The sequence below is a fragment of the Chenopodium quinoa genome, unplaced genomic scaffold (assembly GCF_001683475.1).
Source record: "Chenopodium quinoa cultivar QQ74 unplaced genomic scaffold, ASM168347v1, whole genome shotgun sequence".
NCBI lineage: Eukaryota > Viridiplantae > Streptophyta > Magnoliopsida > Caryophyllales > Amaranthaceae > Chenopodium > Chenopodium quinoa.
The window spans coordinates 521462-547359 of NW_018743122.1; the positions used below are offsets into that span (position 1 = coordinate 521462).

At 37.0% G+C, this 25898-nt stretch overlaps 1 long non-coding RNA gene across 1 annotated transcript; it reads right to left on the minus strand.

Annotated features, from left to right (window-relative positions):
- Positions 1-16949: 16949 nt before the first annotated feature.
- Positions 16950-20831, minus strand: LOC110731967. The gene is made up of 3 exons (XR_002513397.1): positions 20626-20831; positions 20011-20274; positions 16950-17342 (listed from the first exon to the last, which is right to left on the minus strand). It is a non-coding gene; the product is annotated as an uncharacterized LOC110731967 (long non-coding RNA).
- Positions 20832-25898: the final 5067 nt, after the last annotated feature.

Genomic DNA, 25898 nt, shown 5'->3' on the forward strand with positions numbered 1-25898 from the left:
TTCTGACTAGGAAAAAGGCCTTTAATGAAGTAGAAAATGTAACTTTCACAGAGGAGTGTAGCGCTCTATTGCAAAACAAATCCCCTCCTAAATTAAAGGATCCCGGTAGTTTTTCTATCCCTTGTCATATAGGGAATGTTTTTATTGATAAAGCTTTGTGTGATTTGGGTGCTAGTGTCAGTGTTATGTCATTATCTGTCTGTGCTAAACTTAACATGGGAGAATTAAAAGTTACTAATATAACTTTGCAAATGGCAGATCGTTCTGTAAAATACCTCTTAGGAATTTTAGAGGACGTCCCTGTCAGAGTTGGTAAATTTTTTACTCCTATTGATTTTGTTGTGTTAGACATGGCAGAGGATACCCAAATACCCATTATATTAGGTTGGCCTTTTCTCCATATTGCAGGAGCCATTATTGATGTGAAAAATGGCAAACTAACCCTTTCTGTAGGTGACGATAATGTTACTTTTAATCTAGGGAAAGTTTTGAAAGGGCATATGCTAGAGGAAAATTGTTGTTATATAGATATAATTTATATAATGGATGATATTTGTGATGATAGCTTGCCACAGGTTCTTGCAAGGGATCCCCTAGAGGAAGTTCTCTACGGGAATTTATCTAAAGACAATGCAAGCATTTGGGGTAATGAGGTACAAGATATTGAAAAAGCTTTTTCCTTAAAAGAGTTAAGCCTTAAGGAAACAATGAAGGTAGTAAATTTAGTTCAGGAATCGAAACCTGCAAAGGTCAAGAAACCTGAACTAAAACCTCTCCCTTCTCATTTAAAATATATTTTTCTAGATGAACAAGAACTATACCCCGTGATCATCAGTACTGCACTTAATGACCTACAAACTTCCAAACTTCTAGGGGTTCTTCAAACCCATAAGAAAGCTATTGGGTACAGTATTGATGATCACAAGGGTATTAGCCCTGATTTTTGTATGCACAGGATACATCTAGAGGACAACTATAAGCCCTGCATTCAACCCAAAAGAAGATTAAATCCCAACATGCAGGAAGTAGTCAAGAAAGAGGTTATGAAACTACTTGATGCAGGTATTATCTATCCTATTTCTGACTCCAAATGGGTAAGTCTTGTGCAGGTAGTGCCTAAAAAAGGTGGGATGACTGTGATCACTAATGAAAAAAATGAATTAATTCCCACTAGAACTGTAACAGGGTGGCGTATGTGTATTGATTATCGTAAAATAAATATCGCCACTAAAAAGGACCACTTCCCTCTTTTTTTTATAGATTAAATGCTTGAGAGGTTAGCTAACCATAAATTCTTTTGCTATTTGGATTGGTATTCGTGATTTTTCCAAATTCTGATTCACCGTGAAGATCAGGAAAAGACAACTTTTACATGCCCTTATGGCACTTTTACTTATCGTAGAATGCCTTTCAGTTTATGTAATGCACCCGCTACCTTTCAACGTTGTATGATGATCATCTTTTCTGATTTTTTAGAGTCTATTATGGAAGTTTTTATGGATGATTTTAGTGTGTATGGTTCTTCATTTGATTCATGTCTAATTAATCTCGCTAAAATTTTAAAACGATGTGAAGAATGCAATTTAGTGCTAAATTGGGAGAAATGTCACTTTATGGTGACAGAGGGAGTAGTTCTAGGTCACATTGTATCTGATAAGGGCATACAAGTAGACAAAGCTAAGATTTCAGTGATTGAGCAATTACCTCCCCCAATTAATGTTAAGGGAGTTAGAAGTTTCTTGGGTCATGCGGGGTTTTATCGCCGCTTTATCAATTTTTTTTTAAAATTGCTAAACCACTAACTCAGCTTTTGCTTAAGGATGCTCCTTTTATTTTTACTGACGAGTGTCTTGAGGCTTTCAATAGGATAAAGAAGGCTTTGATATCGGCACCCATCATGTGTGCTCCCGATTGGAATCTTCCTTTCGAGATCATGTGTGATGCAAGTGACTTTGCGCTAGGAGCCATGCTCGGACAAAGAAAGAACAAGGTTTTGCATGCTATTTATTATGCAAGCTAAACTTTGGATGAAGCCCAAGTCAACTATTCCACTACGGAGAAGGAGTTTCTTACTGTTATATATGTTCTAGAAAAATTTAGATGATATCTTGTTGGTTCTAAAGTCATTGTTTTTACTGACCATGCAGCGTTGAAGTACTTGATAGCTAAGGCGGAATCAAAGCCAAGGCTACTCCGATGGGTTCTTTTGCTCCAAGATTACAACATTAAAATTACAGATAAAAAGGGAGCAAAGAACGTAGTGGCAGATCACTTGTCACGCATCAGGTATGATGAGGGTAAGGATTCTCTTCCTATAGATGATTCTTTCCCTGACGACAACCTATATGCAGTTGTAGAGCAACACCCATGGTATGCCAGTTTTGCTAATTATTTAGTGGGTGGTACTCTACCTCCTGACTTGTCCTACCAACAAAAAAAGAAATTCCTTTATGATGTTAAACATTATTTTTGGGATGATCCTTTTTTGTTTTGTGAGTGTGTAGATGGATTATATCGCAGTTGTGTTCCCGAATGGGAAGTCCACTGTGTGCTTACTAGTTTCCACACCTCACCATATGGAGGACATCATGGCCAAGATTAACGAGTCGTGTTTTTATTGGCCTACAATGTTTAAGGATGCTAACATGTTTGTGCAGGCTTGTGACTCTTGCCAGAGGACTGGCAACATCTCGCGGCGGCATGAGATGCCTCAAACCGGAATTTTAGAAGTCGAAATTTTTGATGTTTGGGGTGTTGATTACATGGGACCGTTCCCTTCTTCAAAAGGGAATCGCTATATTCTTGTCGTCGTCGACTATGTATCCAAGTGGGTTGAGGCCATCGCTACTCCTACCAATGATGCCAAGGTGGTCCACAGAATTTTCAAGAAGACCATCTTTCCAAGATTTGGCGTGCCTATAGCGATAATAATTGACGGAGGATCTCACTTTCATGAACGGAAGTTAGACACCCTCCTCAAAAAGTATGGTGTCTACCATAGGACAGGTTTAGCCTACCACCTCCAAACTAGTGGCCAAGTTGAAGTTTCTAACCGTGAGACCAAGGCCATCTAGAGAAGGTGGTGGCAAAGTCAAGGAAATATTGGAGCGACAAGTTGGATGACACCCTTTGGGCGTACAGAACTGCATTCAAGACCCCTATAGGTACTACTCCGTATAGACTTGTGTACGGTAAAGCATGTCATCTCCCGGTCAAATTGGAATATAAGGCATATTGGGCTATTAAGGAGCTCAATTTGGATGCCAAATTAGCGGAAGAAAAGAGGTTACTTCAACTTAACCAACTCGATGAGTTTAGGTTGACGGCCTATGATAGTGCTCGAGTCTACAAGGAGAAGACAAAGAGGTGGCACGACAAGATGATCCTTCCGAGAGAATTCAACGAGGGTGATAAAGTGTTATTGTTCAACTCTCGACTTAAACTATTCCCAGGAAAGTTAAGGTCAAGGTGGTCGGGTCCTTTTATTGTAAAAAGGACCAATAAATTCGGTTCTGTGGAGATTTTCGACGAACATGGTAACGAGTTCAAGGTTAATGGTCAAAGACTCAAGTTATATCATGAGGGGGCTACGATTGGTGCAGTTGAATTACTTCACCTAAGTGGTTCCGATTCACTTTGAGCTTTAATGTTGTAAGAGGGTCGTGCGGGACCTAGATAAACCAGCGCTTTGCGGGAGGCAACCCGTATTTCTTGCTTTCTAGACTAATTTTTTTCGTTATTTTTATTTTTATTTTTATTTTTTTTTAGAGAGGTGAGGAGAGTGAAATTTTACCTTTCATGAGTGTTTTGTACAGGTTTTAGATCACAAAGTACGGAGGTTTTAAGAGAAAAAGACGAAGAAAATAGAAGCTCCGGGATTGGGTGCGGGCCCGATCGGGCGAGGCTCGCCCGATCGGGCACGCACCTAAGGGTCAGAATTGAAGTTTATTTCGCCCGATCAGGCAAGGAGTCCCGATCGGGCGCGAAATATTGATTTTATCGGAGCATTATTTCGCCCGATCGGGCAAGGAGTCCCGATCAGGCGCGCAAGTGAGGAAGAAACTCAAGGGAATCTTTGCCCGATCGAGCGAGGCTGCCCGATCGGGCGGAATTTTGGAGAAATCAAGTGCCACAAAAGAAATATCGGGCGAAGCTCGCCCGATCGGGCGAGCAAATTGGCGATTTTCAGGTTCGTGTTTGAGCCCGATCGGGCGGAGGTCGCCTGATCGGGCGCGCACTTTACATTTCAGCAAGAACCACCTTCGCCCGATCAGGCGAGGCTTGCCCGATCGGGCGTGCCTATTTATCCGGAGGTATTAAAACCTCCTTCTCCCTTTCTCTTTTCTTTTTCTTTCTTACTTCTTCTTCCTCATTCACACTTTCACTCTCTAAAACCTCCATTTTCAAACCATCAACCTCACTTTCTTTCCAAGATCCCCTCAAATTCACCCATCAAAACCTTAAAATTTCTACATATTCTCAATCCTCACACCTTCCTCTACATTTTTCACCCACTTTCTCCCACTTTATCTCATAATTTCTTCTAACCCTTAGAGAGAGAAAGCTTCAAATACCCAAATTTCCACCTACATATGGCTTCCAAACGTTCTAGACAACAAAGGGGCAAAAGTTCAAGGCAACAACAACCAATGGTCGACCCAGAGCTTCAAATACCGGGATGGGAGGAGGTTGTTATCACTTCGGCAGAACAACGGGCAAGGATGCTCAATCTCATCGAGAGGTAGGTAATCTCAACCTGTTTTGTTCATCATCCTACGTTATCTAGATTAGGTCTTGATAAATATGTAGAAAAATTGTTTAAGGGTATATGCATGAGTGGTTTCTTCCAAATGCATCATGACACTTATGATTATTTAACATTAGAATTTATCTCTAGTTTTAATGTTATTAAAATGAATGCTATAATCACTCATGTGCAATTCCGATTATTAAACAACGATGTGCGATTAACTCTAAAAGAATTTGGGAAGTTGTCTGAATTGAAATCGGATAAACCTATCGAACCCTCCCAAGACCACATTGTCGTGGTCTACAAGAGACTCACTTGGGAGGGTTTGGCTAACCTCCAACACGCCAAAGGGACGTGGATTCAACATCCTGTCCCAAAGTTTTGGCAAAGGTTTGCCGGCCTCACTATTTTTGGGAGGCATGAACCGGCAAACGTGAGGAGGGATGAATTAGAATTGTTGGCATCCTATGTAATTCCTAATGCTGAAAAATTAAACATACCCCATAGGATTGCAAATCACTTTCAAAGGGCGACCAATGCGGCCGAAACGGGTAGGTCTAGGGAACCTATCTATTTTGGGGGTTAGTGACCCATATTTCCATCAAACACCTAGGTTGGAACCCGAATGGGCATAGGAAAGTAGTGGGCTCAAACCTCATGGACCTAGCTTATTTAGGGAGCCTAAACTGGGTGCAACCCATGGGAGGTGACACTTGGTGGATAGTCCACTGACAATCGGGTAGGAGAGACCAAGCCTTTACCTTATCCAACCCCGCCTTGACCAAATTTGAGAAGGGGAAGCCTTCTTACACATTTGAGATTAACGGTCAAGGCGAGGTTCAAGAACCTCACCTTTCACCACAACCCCACCAATCACCCCAAGACCATTCCCCCCAACACCATTCACCACACTACCCACCACCTCCACCCTTCACCTATGGCATACCCACCTCCTCGGTCGATTATAACGTCGACCCCAATGCCCCTTATGACTTTTCGGCTTTTAGGATCCAACTGGACCGTATAGAGATGGGGCAAGGGAGAGTAGAGGGCATGGTGCAAAACCTAGATTCTAGGTTAAGCACCTTGGATAGTCGGGTGGGTCATATAGAGAGGAACCTTGGGAGGGGTCTATACCCCATGTACGATGACTATGCACGCCGAGGGGCTATTCCCCCCGAGGCATTAGTTTTCGACTGGTTCTAATACCCCCAAGGGGGTATCCCACCCCCGGAGCATTTGGTACTTATGTGGACTACTCTTCAGTCCATGGATATGGGGGTGATGCTCCTTTTGGGGGTATGGGGTGAAATGTGAACCCTAACTACTTTGCAGGTGGTTCGGGTTATGGTGGTGCTGGAACGAGCCAAGGTGGTGCCGGCTCTAGCTATGGAGGAGAGTACGAGAGGATGGATGATGATGAGGAGTAGCTTCTCCTAGCTACCTTCCCAAGTCAATGAGGGCATTGCTTGATTTGGATTAGGGGGGAGATTTCTTGTATATATGGTAACTCTCTTTCTCTTTTCTCTATTTATTGCTTTCCTAGTGTAGTTTTTATTGCTTTCCTTTATGAAAAAAAATACAAAAAAAAAATTTGAAAAACAAAAAAAATTCAAAAATACGTTCCAATGAATTGTAAATCATGCTTCCTTGTGTCCCATACTTAGAAAATATTGTTTTGATTCTTGGTATATGATAATGAGCTTTATGAATTTGTTGATCATGAATTGAAGTTTAATTGTTTGGATTCCTAAACATGCTTCAATTTTGCCAACTATTTGTGAATATAGTGCTTGACTAGTTGATTTGGTTAGGAATGTGTGTTAGTTCCTGGTATCTCGATGAATTTGAGTATTGGTTTGCAACTATTAGTAATGTTTATATAGCTCAATATTATGCACATTGAGGAGGACGAAGGCATTTGTTCTTTTAGGAAGCCTTCAGACGATATTAGATACATTTGTTCCCTTCTTGCTACCCATGTTGTTGCTTGTGCCCTTTTATTGTTTATTTAGTCACATTACAAGCCTATATGAGCCCCATTGGTTACTAGTCCCAAGCTTGGCTTGGGGGAGCTATTAGTTAGTGAGGTGGGGGAGTTGTGGTGTGCACATTATTTGCACAATGTGGGAATAAAAGAAGAGTGATTGTTCTTTGATATTGTGATTGGAAAATATTGATGTTCTGTGTTACAAATTTGAAAATTTCCAATATGAGGTAAAAAAGGAAAAAAAGAGCAAAGAAGAAAAAAGTTGTTTCATATGTTCAAATGTTCTATTTGAATGTTGTTCAAGGAAAAAAAAAAGAGTTCAAGTTTGAAAAAAAAAAAGAAAGAAAAAGAATAAGTGGTTCAAATTTTTTTTTAATTCACTATATTCCATATTATCATATTTTGTGAGTGAATATGTAAGTGTTGGGATTGTGTTGAATATATGATTGTTTGGTGAACTTTTGTGGAGTTGAGTTGTGATTGGAGATGTTTTTGTCATCACTTGTTGTGACCTTGGGTTTTATTAGGATATGGCTCTCTTAAGCATGGCTTTACTCTCACATTTTCCTAAATTTATCCTACCCTTTACCCTAGCCTTACATTACAAGCTTTAAAGACCTTCCGACCTTTGTGCATAGAGTTGTATGAATGTGAAAGTGTTGTTTATCAATGCAGGTTATGATTTGACATATTTCAAGTCGACTAGTAGGTTGAGCGTTCATTGTTTTAAACACACGAGAGTGTGCGATGGGAGGGCATTGTTCACAAATAAAGGGGTTGGTTGGAGAGCGATCGAGTACATGTTTTACTCGCCACATAATTGAGAGTTGAGTGCGTGAGCACTAGTCTTGAATTCTATATGCTCATGTGGTTTGCTTTACTTGACAATTGTTGGGGATGAAGGATGATTAGATGAATGAGATTGATTGACATTGAAGCATGTTCATTAGATTTATCTTGAATCGTTTGTACTTGATTTTGTTTATTGGGATGAGGCATGTTTTATATGTTCATTGATGAACTCTTTGCTTAGGGACAAGAAAAGGTTTGGCTTGGGGGAGTTTGATATATCCAATTTATATAGTGTTTTACCCCCGTCCCGTGGTCATAATTAGTAGTGTTTTTTACTCTTTAGGGCCATTTTTATTACTAATTTGTGTTTTCTAGTGTTTTCGTAGTTTTAGTTGAGTTTTACAGGAAATCGCACTTTTGAAGCATTTTCCTGGGTTTTCATGGATCAACTACGGAAGCTAGAAGGACACGACCATTCTTGAAGCCCAGGATCGGTGAGAGCCGGTGAATAAGGGCTCGGTATGTGATACCGGGGCTATTGGATCAAGTAATCAAGACCCGATGAGGAAATCCGAATTAGGCCGAGGAATCGAGCCCAATCGAAATCCAAGCCTCGAAGAAGAAGTCGGGCCTGATCGGGCAAGCATACGCCCGAACGGGCGGATGCGCGCAAAAGCAACCTCAAGGAAGAAGCGCGCCCGATCGGGTGAGCGTAGGCTCGATCGGGCGCAGCATACCAGCAAGGGGAATAGTAAAAATGCGTGCCCGATCGGGCGGCCGTTCGCCCGATCGAGTGCGTGTTTTTCTTAGTAGCTGATTAGTTTTGTTTTAGTTTTTGTTTTAGGAGTGTTTAAGTACGAATTATGTACGGAATTTTTGATAACCTTCTCTTTTAGATTTTCTCTCTCTACTTAGGATATTTTCTCTCTCTTAATTTCTCTCTCAACTTTGTTCTTAATTACTTTCATTAATCCAGATTTCTTTTGGTAACAATTTCTTCTCTTTTAATTTCAGTTATTTTATTTACTTCTTTGATTATGTCCTGCTTTATTTATTTGATTAGTTTAGATATGTTGATGCTTGAGTAGTTTTATTTCTGGGGTTTATGGGATCTAATAAATATTATGAAGGGGTAAATTTGTGATTGTTGATTATCAATGCTTGGTTAATTTCCTATTGATTGATTTAATGCTATGCAATTAGGTTTGGCCAGATTTAATTGTATGAGTTTAGCAATATTAATTCCAGATTCGACAGATGAGAATTGATTTTTAGGCTTAGTTTCAATAGGCGGACTAATTTATAAATGGTTAAGTCGATATTCGACAGATGAGATTTAATACAGGTAAATTAACTCTGTGATTATAATACGTAGCGAAAGCCCTTTATAATCTGATTAATCAATGCTTAATGATTGCTTATTATGATTTGCCCTGGATTATTGTTTATTAGTGAACCTATGCCCTAGGTCTTTTAATATTTAATTTCTCCCTACTTTATTTCCTCCGATCTTATTCTTCGTAGTATAGTCTTTATTTACAACAATATTGGTTACCTTGATAATTTAGATTATAATAATTAATTAGGAGTAGAAAGACTTGTTTCCCTATGGATTCGACCCTACTTCCCTATCTACTTTAGTTAGAGGACTTAGGTAATTACTTTTGATTAGGGGATACGACTTTACCCTGTCAGTGGTCTAGAACCATGACTGGATATTCGGGGATGAAGGTTCAAATCCAATATAAAAGAGATTGAATCTGCCCTAAAAATAGGCCTCTACTTTATTCTTCTCATATTCATGTGTGCTTTCTGACTAACATACAATCAATATATTAATCATAAACCTGTTTAATCTATGTTGGTTAAATATTAATGTGCAAATAAAACTATTATTGGTGATCACTTGAATTATAAATATATTAGCTTTAATAAGATTATTAATTATCTTATTAAGCGTGATTACAAATAAAAATTCTCCTTCAACCTGCAAGAGAAGGCGTGATCAAGCAATAATAGCAACATAATTATATCGACACAATAACTAAAATCATCATCATAATAATATTCTCAAAGCATAATAATATTAGCAAGATCCTAGGCATGATATTAACAAGATTAATAACAAATCCTAGCATATCACTAAACATTAAAGATCAAAGCTTTAGCCCTAACATGATACTAACATGATAAAATAAAAATTCAAAGCATAAAGCTTAGGATCAACTCTCTTTAGTGCCAGTAAAACACATTAAATGATTTTGTGGATTATTGGTCACCTTAAATATGGGCAAGTCCGTAGCTACAAACTTTTCCGGTAAAGCAAGTCCTGGGGGAGGAGCAAACTTTTCTGCGTCAAAGTACTTGTTCCCCATTGTAGAACAAAGAACTAGCTTCTCCAACGACTTTTCTTTGATAGATAATTGTTCCATATTTTCTTGCAAGGCTAAGGTTTCAGCATTTTTCTTTTCAGCCTTTTCTATTTTCTTAATTCTTCTCTCCTCGGCCTCTTAAGCCTTTACCTCTCTCAAACGAAGAATCTCTTGTTGAAGTTCTTTGATGGTTGGCATTGTTGTTGGACTAGGATTAGTTGTCGAAGAAAAATGATTTGAAAGGGGTTGATCTTTGGGGGGGTAAACGTAGAATGCGAGTGCCCGGGGGTCCTCTTTCCCAAGCTTGGAAACCGGCCCTAAAGGAGTACAAAAGGATAAGTAAATCGATACGCTTGATTAAAAAGGAAAAAAAAAAAGACGCAAAATAATTTCAAACGTATAACATCACCCTTAACAATTCTTCAATGAAGATATTGTTCGAACGAGTCAATTTGTTTTTTGAGAAATAAAAATTGACTCGTCCAGTGGGCGCGTGCAAGTGACTCAGTTGCGCGCGGCTGTCGCGCGCAGCGAAATCACTTGTGCTGGGAGGGGTCGCGTAACTCATTGTGTTACGCGCGCCACCTGCTCGTAGAATTTTTTTTAATTCAAACGTTTTTTTTATGTCGTCGTTTTTTTTTATTCGATTTTTTTTACTTTTTTTATGCTATCCTTTGAATATGACGCTAAATCATGAAGAAACAACTTCGTAATTGGGAACCTAGACCAAACTAAAAAGAAAAGAAAAAAAGAAGACTATCCTAACACGTTGCATATAGTCACATAATCACATAAGCATGCTATAAGTCAAGATTCACGCAATGCCATTCTAAGGTCAAAAAGGCTTGGGTGTCCAAAGGTACCATATCTTAAGAAACGACGCACAAATCAATCACTCAACGTGTTGACTCATAGCATCGCCCTCCCAACATTTTGTTGGCGATATGGGTGGGAGGATTGTTATTGATTTCGGGATAGAAGCCTAGTGTTGGCGACCCCTAGTTAATGAGCCAATCCCCAATGGTTTAAGTGTGCTACGCTTATGCATGATGCAATTTTGCTTGTTTGGTTTTTATTCTTGTGCAAAAGGAAGATATTATGCGTTCAAGTCTTGCTCTCTAACTAGAGATTATCCAAGTTAATTCTCGTTACAACCAATAGGCAACCTAGTGTTGGAAACCTTGGACCAAAACTACGAATTAATTAGGTAACCTCTAAGTCCCTAGTGGAGTCGCCACTGTAAGGAGGGGGTTCCCATCGTAAGGGGTCCTCTCCTTAAATGCCCATGACCACTTAAAAGCCTAGGACTTTACACTTGTTAGGGTGTAGTAGTGTAGACACCCATTTGTGTCTCCCCAAAACCAAACCCAGTGAGGAGTACCTTTCGCGTCGAATCATAATCGAATGAAGTGAAAGTGTGGAAAGTCTAGTGTTGCGGATAGTTTTAATTTCTTTTCTATTCTCTCTGTTTTTGAAAACCTAATTTAAGAAAACAGACAATCCAGTTTGGTTTGGTCCATATCAAGGGTCCAATAATGGTGTAGTTGGATGGGGCTTGAAAAGAGCTTTCCAACGATATATTATAAGCTCAATTCCGATGAATAATGAGTAAGTTATGGCCAAATTACTAAACTGGTCCCGGTTTGATACTTATATGCGGCCCAATGATCTAGAGAAGGGCCTAATATTGATTTATCATTCCTAATGCAATTAAAATTGATTTTAGTCTTCTAGATTCTTCAAGAAGGTTCTTTTCATTCCTAATTCAATTAGCATTGATAAATTGACTTTGGTTGACTTTTTAGAGTTTTAATCAGAATAAAAGAGTGTTTTTAAGGAAAATACAATTTTTCCCTTCTGTACGGTTAAATTTTATTAGAATTAAGAAAACGCGTGAAAATAATTGTTATCGCTTGACGACAAGGATTAGCGCCTGGCGCTAATGCTTAGCGCCTGGCGCTAATGTTTGGCGCCTGCCGCTAGCCTTAGCACCTGGCGCTAATGTTTAGCTTCTGGCGCTAACCTGTTTTATCCTTGTCGAAACTATGATTTGTTTTTTCTATCCGTTTGGCTGAATTTCTCTATAAATAGCCTCCCAAAACTTCCGTTTTCAATCACTAACTCTCTAGTTTTCAATTCTCTTCTCTCTCTTAGCTAAAGCTTATTCTCTCTCTTATTCTAAACCAACCCTTTTGCATACAAAATTCCGCATTCATAAGATCTAGATACACCTAGCACAATTCAAAGTTGCCTTCGCCTAAACGTGAAAGGTTTTAATTTCTGATGGTTTGGTCCCAAATCTCTATTTCAATTATTTAATTTAATTTAATTGTTTTGTTTTATTATTTTCTTTAAAGTTACTAACTCGTGTATTTTGTTATTAGAAAGAGATACGAGGCATCCAAGTAAGTACTTTAATTGATTTATTGATGTTATGATATAGAAATCATGTTTAGGTTGTTATTATGATTCCTAATGTCATGTAAGGGCGTTTTAATCTTCCTAGTATTATGTTTAGGGTAACAACTATAATTTCTAATATCAAATATGACAATTGTGTTTCCAGCGATGCTTCCTATTTTCTTCCTAATAGCATGTTAGTATAATGTTAGGGTTAAAGCTTTGATTTTTATTGCTTAGTGGCATGCTAGGTTTTGTTATTGATCTTGTTAGTATCATGCCTAGGGTCTTGCTATTATTATGCTTTAACATGATTATCTTAATTATGATTATAATTGTTATAATTTATGGTTATAATGATTATTATGTTGCTTGATATTGATTGTTATTGCTTGATCACGCCTTTTATGCATGTTTGAAGGGAATTGGTACTTGTAATCATGCTAAATAAGATAATTAATAATCTTGTTTAGGGTTAATTTGATTATAATTCAAGTAATCGCAATAATAGATTTATTTGTGCATTAATATTCAACCAACATAGATAAACAGGTCTAAGATTAAGCTTGTTGATTGTATGTTAGTCAGAAAACGCACATGAATACGAGAAGAATAAAGTACAGGCCTATTATTAGGGTAGGTTCAATCTCTTTTAGGTTGGATTTGTACCTTCATCCCCGAACTACCAGTCATGGTTCCAGACCTATTGGAGTTGACGATCTCCTGGATCGTTAAGGGGTGTAACCTTCACCTCGTGAACGGTTTACAAGTTCCTAAAACTTGTTGGCGACTCTTTTGATCTATCTTCTTTCCCTTTGGACGCCACCGTACTTTAGTGTATGATCACAGTGGGGTTCAAGCTAGGGATAATGCTTGAAATATTCCCTACATCTTTTGGCGACTCCACTGGGGAGGATTTCTATTTTAATTCCTGAAATTTATTTCGGCAATGATTTAGAATGAGTGGATGAGAATCGAAATGTTCTAAGTATTTCATGTGCGTAATTTTGATTAACATTATTATCATTTGCATTAAAAAGATCTCATTGGAAAGACCATCCGTAATGAGTTAAAACATAGTATTTTTTACACGTAGGAAATTTGAGGAATATCTTTCACAACTAGGACCGAAATAATGCTACGCGAAACTGGAAAATTATATCGAGCACAGAAAGCTGCTGAGGCATGTAGGAACTAGCGTCAGAAAATAGAGTTTAGCGCCACTTATTTGACTTTAGCGCCAGGCGACAGCTTTTGTCACCAAGCGCCAAATCCAAATTGTGGCGCCGGCCTTTGTTTGCTGGCGCCAAGTTCTTCCAACACCGAGCCAAAAATATGCGTTCTAATTTTGACCAGTTTTTAGCACTGTTTGCTCGATCCTACTTCCAGATTGAGTTTTTCTCACTTTTCTGAAACCCATATGTGTTCTACATATGGACATAACCCTTTAGGAATTCATGCTCCATCTACCTGATTGAACGCTCTATGCAACAAAGGGTACATCCGAGAATGTTGAATTCACCAAACCATGGAAGCGAGTTTTTTTTAAACTCGCGGTGTCCCATTCACGGTTAGGCTTCCGCACGGTGCATCCGGGAAATTAACCATGGACCCTCTTTGACTAACCCATATCCCGAACTTTAGAGAACTAGAGCCATGGTTAGGTTGCAAATTCATTACTTCATGTTGTGACTACTTGACTACTTGTGCATCTCTTACTTGTGCATACTTATTATGTGACTAAACTAACCGTTTGGTTTGAATTGTGATTAAGCCTAAATAAACTAATTAATGACTAAAGGACTTTGCTTAATTATTTAATTAATTAATTTGACCTAATAAATATGTCTAAAATCGAGTCATAGTCTCTTTAAGTCAACCCGGATTTTTATTCCCATATACTGCACAAGCGTCAACTTGTTTTGGTCATATCCGGAGTTCTAGGAAGAACTACGAGTCCTACAACCTATGGATCTGTAGCCCCGAGTTTTGTTGGTTTCAACCCAATCAGAGTCACAGATCAAACGTTATGACTAAAATACCACAGCCTGTCCAGTTTAATGCATATATGTGAGGTCTTAACTTAGTCTTTGCTTGAGTCTAGTCACATAGTCTAGCCACATGGTCATGACACAAGTCTTAGCATGTCACCTACACTCACTAGTCTTAGCACACACTTTGTATATATTACCATGACCATGTCTTAGGTTCATGCATGAGTCGGTTTTTTCCGTCATTTGAGTTGGGGGTACATTATATTCCTAATTTTTTCATATCTCTCCATCTACATAATCTTTCCATTCTCTACCTGCTTTCTCTATATCACAACCTTCATTCTTCCTACCTTCTTCCATCCATGCATGTTGAATCGGGTTTGATTCATGTAATTGACAAACAAAAAAAATGAGGGTAATGATGAAACAAATGCACAAGGCAAGCTTCTCACCAAGATTTCATGCATTCTTCTTCTTTTTTTCAAACCCTTCCCCAATAAGTCGAGCATAGACACCCTTCATCCTCCTTGAATTTATTTCTTAGAGTTTGAATTTTACCCTTCACTTTTTTAAATAAAATAAGCATTTATTTTCTTGCATATGATTGTTTCATTACATCGCATTAAAAAAAATAAAAAATAAAAATAAATAAAAAAAATCTATGCCGAACTAAGCACAAGGTATACCAATGATTTGAGGCACCCCTTGTAGCCACATCATATTGCCTTTCACCCTTCTAATTTACAATCCTTTTTGATAAACCGCTTAGAGCCTCGTCTAACGATAGACCTTTCTTTCTTCAACCCACAACTACCTAACCTTGGGATGGGATGGTGTGCAACTTATGCAATTTTCAATTTCATAAAAAGCTTGAGTGACTTCAAAAGATTAAAATAGAAAAGAATAAGAAAACTAAATAAATAAAAGTGTACAAAAGGGTAAGTGTTCCAATGTCTTTGATATGAAAATATCTTTAATAAGAATACGTCTCAGATTGTGTCTCTTATCAAGTGCTCGGTACCTTGCCTGAGAAACATGAATGCCAAGTGAGTGATAGACCGCATGATCGGGATTGCCCACACTTATAAAAATAAAATAAATGCTAAAGCAAAAGAGAGAGCTAAAAAGAGTAGAAAGCCTCAAGCATAAAAATACAAATATTCCAAAAGCAAAGTTGCACACCTTGGGGGCTTATTTAAGGTCTTGAGCCTTTTATCCCCTTCTTCTTCAACATTTAGCCTAACCACGTTACAACCCTTAAAAGGACCTTTTTGAGGTATACACATACTTGTGCGAGGTTCGGCTAGAGCTACGTTCGGCCTGATTCCTAACGGATACGTAGGCAACCTCACATCGAGGTGCGACCGTAATAAACATGAATTTATATTTACATTCACAAATGATCATATCAAGGGATCCCCTATGCTCATCCCTATTCATTTAGAGCTAGACTTGGGGGCTTGATCCTTACATCATTAGCCTACCTAGCCTAAGAGTCACCATTATTTGACTCTTTTAAAAATAATATCTTTCCACACACTTAGCTCTTGTGGCCTAACCTTAGTGTCATTTTCACACACTGCACATATACATGACCAAATATGCTTTCCCTTAGGAACCCTTTGTCAGGAAATCTTAACACAACGTTGAAGCACGCCTTGTCATATCAACATCACTCATTAATCATAATCGTCATTGAATCACAAAGTATGAAGTGCTTAGCCTCCGTGCCTAAGTTACTTAAATACTTTCATTATTGAGTCAACTAAGATAGCCTAGAATAGATTAATCCTTGCACCTTGAGAGATAGTATCAACAACATTTGACTAAGCTCATTCAACATGCACTTTCAAAAAAGTTCACTTCGATTCTTTTTCGTGTCTTTCTTTTTCGGGAGAAAGTCGGTACCCTCCACAAAAATGACGGAATTTTTTTGCTTTTTTTCATTTTTGAGTCGCACGATCACATTGCAATCCACACACGAGTCATGTACACATTGAGTCATGTCGTGTTATCAGATCGAGTTAAGTCTATGCACACACGAGTCACACGAAGTGAGTCACCATTAAGTCAAGTTTATACCTTGAGTCATGTCAAGTCAATAAGTCAAGCAACACTAAACCTTAGGTCAACCCTAAGATAATTAAAGAAATAAGCAAAGTCCTATAGTCAAAGATATAAATGCAGGTGCATCCCAGCAAGCGAGGACATTCCTGGGTTTTTTTCTAAAAAAACCGCGAATATGACATAGGAGATTCCTCCAAGATAAGAGGAGTTACATAGATCAGTAAATTAGAGATGAAGAGCTTTAATTTACAAACACTACAACAAAATAAAGCAAAGATAACATTGAAAAACCATTGCCGAATATGAAAAAAGTGTTGCCTTGTAGCTAAGGCAACACATATGAGGCGTAGTTTATGCCCCCGTTGTCTATTCATAAGGCAACACATTTTAGTTCAAAAGCAACAATTTTAAAGGCCAAGGTATAATGATACTTAAGGCAACATTTTTATAAAGGCAACAAATGAAAACTGTTGCCACCTAAGGAGACAATTTGAAATTGTAACCTTATATCATATTATGCAACAACCTTTTCAGTTGATGTATTAGCTAGTAATAATACAAAAGTGTTGCCAAATATCTTAAGGCAACACCATTAAAGCGATTATATATAAAATTATAATTAAATGAGCAAAGATGATTAAACATGTGAACTCAACAATACACAATAATCGGTTTAATAGGAAGCTGAACATCAATGTAGAAGAAACTTGATTTTATAACAAAATTCATGTCACTCATTAAAATCCAAAAAACAATATCCAATAAAATTTTACTACAAATACTCATAAAAATACTAAATAACTTGCAATTCACAATCTAAGCTAGTAAATTTCTAATAACACTAAATGTATATTTGTTTATATCTAATTCTGTACATGGGGGAAGGGATGTAACCCTCAAAGAGATGCTAGTAGATCAACTCTTCGTTTTTGTCTTTAATATATATCTTCTTCAATGTACTTGTACACCCTGTATTACTAATCAAATAACAAAGTTAGAATAATAATTTTTCAAAAACTAAGAAAAATAATTGAAATTCTAAGCAAAGATATAGAATTAAAACGTTTGACTAGTATGGCAAGCAAAACATACAAATATCAAGATTCATAAAGCAATTTTTACATTCATCCAAGACCAAAGGAAGGAAATAGACGAACACTAGTTAGTAATGTAATACATCAAATATTCACCATGCATAGATTAGGAAAATAAAGAGTAAATAATACTCCCTCCAATTCTATTTTCTCTTCTACTCCAGAGACAAAAAAAAAAGTCAAAGTGGAAAGAACAACAAAAAAGATTGGAGGGATAGTGAGATAAAATACATAATGAAACAATAGAAAAAATAGAAATTATTTGTCATATGTTTAATGGTATAGCCAAACAATTAATCTTATAACTTACCTTATTAAAGTTGTAGTAAAAGATAAACTTCCAACTAAGTTTACTGGACATGAGAGGCAAAGTAGAGTGGAGAAATTGGACGGTGGAAAATAATCTATGTACATTGTACATTATGATCTTTCAGACACTTTCACAAACTAAGATAAACCTTGGTAAGGAAGACGGGGAAATCAAAGTCTATTACACTATGATTACCCTATGAAATACGATCAATTTATTGTCTAGAGTGCATTGTTACATGTTAGAAATAGATATCCTTTAGAACTTGAAAGTGCACCCTTGTAAAAATAGTAGTGATGTGCAGCCTTACAGGTATATTAATACATTCTTGATACAAAGAAGTAAGGTAGTTGTATGACTTGTATCTAGAATAATCTAGGAAATCATTTTTGTGGGTAGCTCGAAAGACGACAAGATTTTGATTGTTGCTCCTAATTATTATATAAAGTGAGTTATTTTGTTGATCCTAATTAATTTACCCACCCTTTACCTACCAGATTCATAATCAAACCATCAAAGCAGCTTATTAATTCCATCATCACAGCCAGTCACAAGAACCATCAAATGGCAGAACACACACACACATACAACCCCCCCCCCCAAAAAAAAAAAAGGAAAGAAATCAAAACAATGAAAACAAAGTAACTAATTAGCTCTCTATATATAAATCACTAATTACATATTACTTTTCATTCACTCTGACCTCTTTCTATAAATATCCATTCTAAAGATTTATAGCTACAAGATCAACAGCTAGAAGATTTTTAACTATAAGTAATAATATTTAGTTCAATTTTATAAGTAGACAACTTAAAATAAACGCAGCAATAAAAAAAATGTTCACATCTTAGGCTATACAATAGTGATCTACTCTTTAGAAGACTATTTGGTACTAGAATACTACCATACCATTTTGCTAAGGCTACTAACTTCAATCTTTAATTGACACACTCATCTATTTTTGTCGATTGACTTTCATTTTCAAAATAAATCATAACTAGTTATAGTGAAACAATTTTAGTTTGAATTTCAATCTTATAAAGGTGTAATTTAGCTACTTTTGTAACTCATCTTGTTTTTTACACTGACATCGATCATTGAGATGAAAACGTTATTTCTAAAAATTTAAAGGGTCTTTGAAATCCCTTTTCTTATTAAAATAGACTATGGCTTATTCTTTTAACCTTTAAAAACTTTCAGTTTAGATAATTTCAAGTTGCAATCAATATTGTTCCCTGTATATGACTCCTCTCCATGCCCCATCCCTGCACACTGTTCCTCTTCCTTACCCCTTACCTACACCACTGCACCACTAAACATACAAATTATTCAAAATATATCTTGATGCTAAACATTTAATAGGACATACATACTCCAAATCCATGTTTTCAATTCATAAAGTTTTTTTTTTTTAACAACGGCAATGACAACAGCATGACCTGTTAGCAGCCTATCTGCCCTGTTATCAACGCCAGCAGCAGGCTACCAACAGCGGTAGCAGCAACAGCAGTATGCCAGCAATAGGTAAGGTAACAGCAGCAGTCTGCAAGTAGTGGCAGCAACCTAGAAACAGGTTAAGGCTTAAGGAATTACCCTAACCTCTAATATAATTAAATTGCTTTTAATGATCCTATGTTGTAAGACTAATCTTGGTATAATGCATTTTAATCTAGATAGCTCATTATAAAAGGGAAATGTTAAGTTAAAAAGGAAATCAAATTTTATTAAGTGTGAGCTAAATTAAAACAGGAATGTAGACACATTCTCAAATGGATGCAACTAATAATTTGAGGTTGTTGGTTGAATCAACTGGATAATGTGTTTATAGCTTTTGGTTTATAAATTGAAAATATAACTTGTTAATTACCTTGATGTCTTAAACATAAAAATAGCTATCAATTAAGCATCATTAAAACTCTGATTTATTACCAATCCATTAAATGTTCTCATGATAAACCTGCTTAAACCCCTATTTGCTCTAATGCAACTAAACAGTATCCTAAGGCTTGAATCCTTTCCACCCTCACATGCTCAAGACCTTTAATTTCATAAGTCTAAATAATAGGCAATTCAAACCTACTTGAATTTTAAAAAGCATATGTCAGGTTTCACGAAAACGGCGAAGGTAAGTATATACACTAAAACTGAATAGAGGTGCTAAAACAATACGAAGTAAATTATAGCCAACAAATCATTAGGTCCGAACTGAGAACTTACAACTTAGAGGTAATAAGAACTTACAACCAAGCTAGAGAAGCTGAGTGATGACAATTAGAAAAACAAACCAGGGTGTCCATCATCCTTGAAGCAAATCTTAAGCAGATTACCTCACAAAAGAATCACAATATAATACTAAGCAAATTAATCAACTTTGAAAGAGGCTATGAGAATATTATATTAAGCATCACTTACCAATTGGTCAAATTAAAGGTTAGGCTCCGTTCCAAACTGCTCGTATTAGAGGAAATAAATAGCACTCTAGCTCATTGATTAGTATCAAGCTACCTAGATTAAAAAAACCACAAGTACAACCCACATAAATATTACAAGTACAAGCTGTAATTTATCAATTAATAATCTGAGTTTCTTGTTAAATTAGCTTGTACAACTCTGTAAAAAGTGGGTTACGAAGCTGTTTATCTGATTGATACTTAAGTTAAGTCTTAAGTGTTATTTGTAGCAAAAGATACTCTCTTATCAGTAAAGCAAGTAATTTGAATCATGAACCTGTATATTTTCAATAGTTCAATACTTAAAATCTTCAATACCCACAAATCCACAATAAAAGTATAAACTATAAAACAATTAAACAAGTAATAAACTAATAATTCAGAGATTAAATTCAGATTTACATACCATTTGGTGATTTGGGTGAATTGGGTCTAGCGAAGAGTCGAAGACCGGAAGAGTAGAAGACGCGAAAAGCCAACAGCGAACTCCAATCGTCGAACGATTGAACGAAGACGCGAACTGGAACTCCAACTAGCAGGCCTGCAGACGCGAACTGGAACTCCAAGTCTCTAACTAGCAGACGCGAACTCCAACTCGGACGAAGAAACCCTAACGCTATAATTTTATAAATTAAATAACAAATCATCAATTTCAACCAACATCCACACTAATTTGATAAATTAAATAAGATAAACAACTAATTTAAGCACAAAATCAACCTAACAACTCATGTAATAAGAAATTAAAAACTTAAAAATCAATATTTAAGTATGAATATGGAATTAACTTATTTAGAGTGCGGTTGTGCGGTGGCTGGAGATTGGAGTGCGGTGGTTAGTGCGAACGTGCGGTGGCCGGAAGGTGCGGCGGCAGGCTGGCAGACCGACAGCAGTGGTGGCTGGCAGTGGCGGATTACCCATACAGCGCTGTTTTGAAATAATTGAAGAGAGAGAAGCGTTTCTTGCTTCGCTGTTTTGTTTTTAACTTTTTATGTTTGCTGTTTTTTTCTTTCTTTCCTGTGAACTCGTGATTTGAAGAGCATTTTTTTTTGGCGTTGCTTTTTTTTTTTCTGGCGGTTTTAGTTATGAGTAATTTTTTTATGACATTGTTAATTATGAGTAATTGATTCTTAGTGGGAAAAGCCAAAAATAATTCACCATTTTCGCGGTTTTGAAGAATGGATAATTGATTGTCTTTAGTTTTTTTACAGTAATTTTTTTGGAGATAAAAGGTCTAGTTTTAACTCTTATTACGAGTATATGAGTTTTTTTAACTTATTTTTGAAGATAAAGGATTATTATTATTATTTTTATTGATGAGGATAATAGTCTAATTTCTATCTCTTAACGAGTTTTATGTTATGATTTCTATTTTTCCTACAAAGTATACTGTATATTTTGAATATTTGATAGGTAAAGGGGACCTTCCACCGAGGCCAATCAATGCATCAAAAACAAATATTTATAATAAAGTATGTTGTTAAATAGGTATTAATATAATGTTTTTATAATATCAACTTTTTATATTTTTTTATAGACAACAATTTGATTGTTGTTGTCTTAAAGGCTACATTTTATAATATTGTTGTCTAACATACTCTAAAGCAACACTTCTGAAACCGTTGCATTATAATATGTACTATAGATTGTTATGATGAAGGTAACAACCAAGTGTTGTTGCCTTTTCCTACAAAAGACAACATTTGTTATTTTGTTGCAATTTAGTGCGTTGCCTATTCTCATTTTTTTTGTAGTGAAAATATTTGAGCGGATTTGGTTGAAAGGAAACGACCAAGCACAAAGTTCGGAGTAAAACCAAGCAACAGCGGCAGCAAGAGCAGAATAGGGAAGACCCGACTCTGGCGCCAGACGACAAGGCTGTCGCCTGGCGAAAACATCTGTTGTCTGGCGACAGAGTTCAGCGCCTGGCGCTAGATCCCAGCGCCTGGGACTAGATCCTAGCGTCTGGCGACAGAGCCAATTCTTGGCGCCAGCGATATTTCAGCAGCGACAGAGCTCGAAGCCTCTTAGAACGGTTATTTCGATCTCATACGACAATTTCGGGTTCCTTGGTACGCCAGTTAGCCCCTGTAAGAAAATTGACATGATTAGTAGTCGGCTCGATTACAATCGTAGTAAGTGATTGACCTAACAAAAAATCGTCTCACTTAGCTTAAGCGCCTAAGCACTAGCTCATTACAAGCACCAAGGCATTAGTTCAAAAGCAAGCACATCACTTATACGACAATTTTTCCAAGATTGGATTGTCATCTCCAACTGAAAACATTTCCAAAATATGGATTGTCGCGCATATTCTTCAACGACAATTTTTCCAAGATTGGATTGTCATCTCTGGCAAAGTTTCCAAGCGTGGATTGTCGTGCTTCTTCTTTGTTTGGCAAGTTATTCCAAGTTCGGATTGTCATACATTCATTGATCTTTGGCAAGTTTTCCGAGATTGGATTGTCATACACATAGTTCCCTATGACAAAAATTTCCCAAAGGATTGTCGTAGGTCTCCACTCATCATAAATTTCGGCAAAGGTTCCTCAACATGGATTGTCATTCATTTCAGTAAGTGGCAAATTTTCCCGAAGTAGGATTGTCGGTCGACTCTTTTTCGCAAATGTTCCAAGACGTAGATTGTCATTTATAGCAATATTTTCCTAAAATGATTTCCACATAGCATTGGCAAATTTCCAAGGTGGATTGCTTTCAAGATTTATATTCCAAGATTTGGATTGTCGATCGTAGCAAAATTCTTATGACAGATTGTTACGGAGCATTGGCAACTTTTCCCAAAAATGGATTTTGGCAAATTTTCCGAGATACGGATTGTCGCTTCATCGTGGCAACATTTCCAAGGATGGATTGTTACGTAGCATTGACAACTTTCCCTAAATCGGATTGTCATACATCATACAAGAGTTGTGTTGGCAACGATTCCCAAAGAAAAGAGGATTGTCATCATAGCAACAGCACCAACATATTGGTTCACAAGCAGCAAAGCGCCAACGTACTAGCATAGTGGAAGAAAAGTTCAAGCGAGTTTTTAAAGATCGACAAGCGTTGGTCTTCGGTAATTTTCCTCGGAATATTATCGCAACAAATGAGGGTAGCTTCAGGCGAGGATATCTTTGGCAGCTTTCCCTAGCTTGCGGAGAGTTGTCACAAACAACTGGAGGTGATTTCAAACGAATTATCTTCGATCGTGTTCCCTGGCTTGCGGAAGATGGTCACAAAGCGCTAGAAGGTGGTTTCAAGCGAAGCAATCTTCGATGGGGTTCTCTAGCTTGCAGAAGTCTATCACGACAGAATTGGAGGCAGTTACAAGCGTAGCAGTCTTCAGGCGGCATTCTCTAGCTTGCAGGAGGTCGTCACAACAAACAGAGGGATGATGTTCCCTAGCTTGCGGAAGGTTATCACAACAACAACAATGCAGCAACAAATCGGTTAATTCTAGAGACGTGTGCTCGACGGTGCAATATACGCGTTCCTTAACTCTCTTATCTGTTTTAACTAATGCTATTTTGCAGGTATCGGCGTTACAAGAGTGATTTAGGATCGCAGAACGTTCTGAATCATTCTCCATCCCTATCGCTAGTTTGACTTTTGTTTTCGAAACTTGCGTTTCTCTAAACTCAGTCAAAGTGGGGGCTTCTGTAGACACCCATTTGTGTCTCCCCAAAACCAAAACCGGTGATGAGTACCTTTTGCGTTGAATCATAATCGAATGAAGTGAAAGTGTGGAAAGTCTAGTGTTGCGGATAGTTTTAATTTCTTTTCTCTTCTCTCTGTTTTTGAAAACCTAATTTAAGAAAACAGCTAATCCAGTTTGGTTTGGTCCATAGCAAGGGTCCAATAATGGTTTTGTTGGATGGGGCTTGAAAAGAGCTTTTCAACGATATATTATAAGCCCAATTCCGATGAATAATGAGGAAGTTATGACCAAATTACTAAACTAGGCCCGATTTGATACTTATGTGCGGCCCAATGATCTAGAGGAGGGCCTTATATTGATTTATCATTCCTAATGCAATTAAAATTGATTTTAGTCTTCTAGATTCTTCTAGAAGGTTCTTTTCATTCCTAATTCAATTAGCATTGTTAAATTGACTTTGGTTGACTTTTTAGAGTTTTAATCAGAATAAAAGAGTGTTTTTAAGGAAAATACGATTTTGCCCTTCTGTACGGTTAAATTTTATTAGAATTAAGAAAACACGTGAAAATAATTGTTAGCGCTTGACGACAGGGATTAGCGTCTGGCGCTAATGCTTGGCGCCTGGCGCTAGCCTTAGTGCCTGACTCTAATGTTTAGCGTCTAGCGCTAACCTGTTTTATCCTCGTCGAAACTCTGATTTGTTTTTCTATCCGTTTGGCTGATTTTCTCTATAAATAGCTTCCTAAAACCTCCGTTTTCAATCACCAACTCTCTAGTTTTCAATTCTCTTCTCTCTCTAAGCTAAAGCTTATTCTCTATCTTATTCTAAACCAACCCTTTTGCATACAAAATTCCGCATTCATACGATCTAGACACACCTAGCACAATTCAAAGTTGCCTTCGCCTAGACGTGAAAGGTTTTAATTTCTGAGGGTTTGGTCCCAAATCTCTATTTCAATTATTTAATTTAATTGTTTTGTTTTATTATTTTCTTTGAAGTTACTAACTCGTGTATTTTGTTATTAGAAAGAGATATGAGGCATCCAAGTAAGTACTTTAATTGATTTATTGATGTTATGATATAGAAATCATGTTTAGGTTGTTATTATGATTCCTAGTGTCATGTTAGGGCGTTTTGATCTTCCTAGTATTATGTTTAGGGTAACAACTATAATTTCTAATATCAAATATGACAATTGTGTTTCCAGCGATGCTTCCTATTTTCTTCCTAATAGCATGCTAGTATAATGTTAGGGTTAATGCTTTGATTTTTATTGCTTAGTAACATGCTAGGTTTTGTTATTGATCTTGTTAGTATCATGCCTAGGGTCTTGCTATTATTATGCTTTAACATGATTATTTTAATTATGATTATAATTGTTATAATTTATGGTTATAATGATTATTATGTTGCTTGATATTGATTGTTATTGCTTGATCACGCCTTTTATGCATGTTTAAAGGGAATTGGTACTTGTAATCATGCTAAATAAGATAATTAATAATCTTGTTTAGGGTTAATTTGATTATAATTAAAGTGATCGCCAATAATAGATTTATTTGTGCATTAATATTCAACCAACATGGATAAACAGGTCTAGGGTTAAACCTGTTGATTGCATGCTAGTCAAAAAGCGCACATGAATACGAGAAGAATAAAGTAGAGGCCTATTATTAGGGCAGGTTCAATCTCTTTTAGGTTGGATTTGTACCTTCATCCCCGAACTACCAGTCATGGTTCCAGACCTATTGGAGTTGACGATCTCCTGGATCGTTAAGGGGTGTAACCTTCACCTCGTGAACGGTTTACAAGTTCCTAAAACTTGTTGGCGACTCTTTTGATCTATCTTCTTTCCCTTTGGACGCCACCGTACTTTAGTGTATGATCACAGTGGGGTTCAAGCTAGGGATAATGCTTGAAATATTCCCTACAATTAGGATTTGAATTCCTGACTGTTTGGGGGACCTTGAATTAGAATTGATTCTATCATTACGCTTTTTTGTAAGAAACAAGTAGG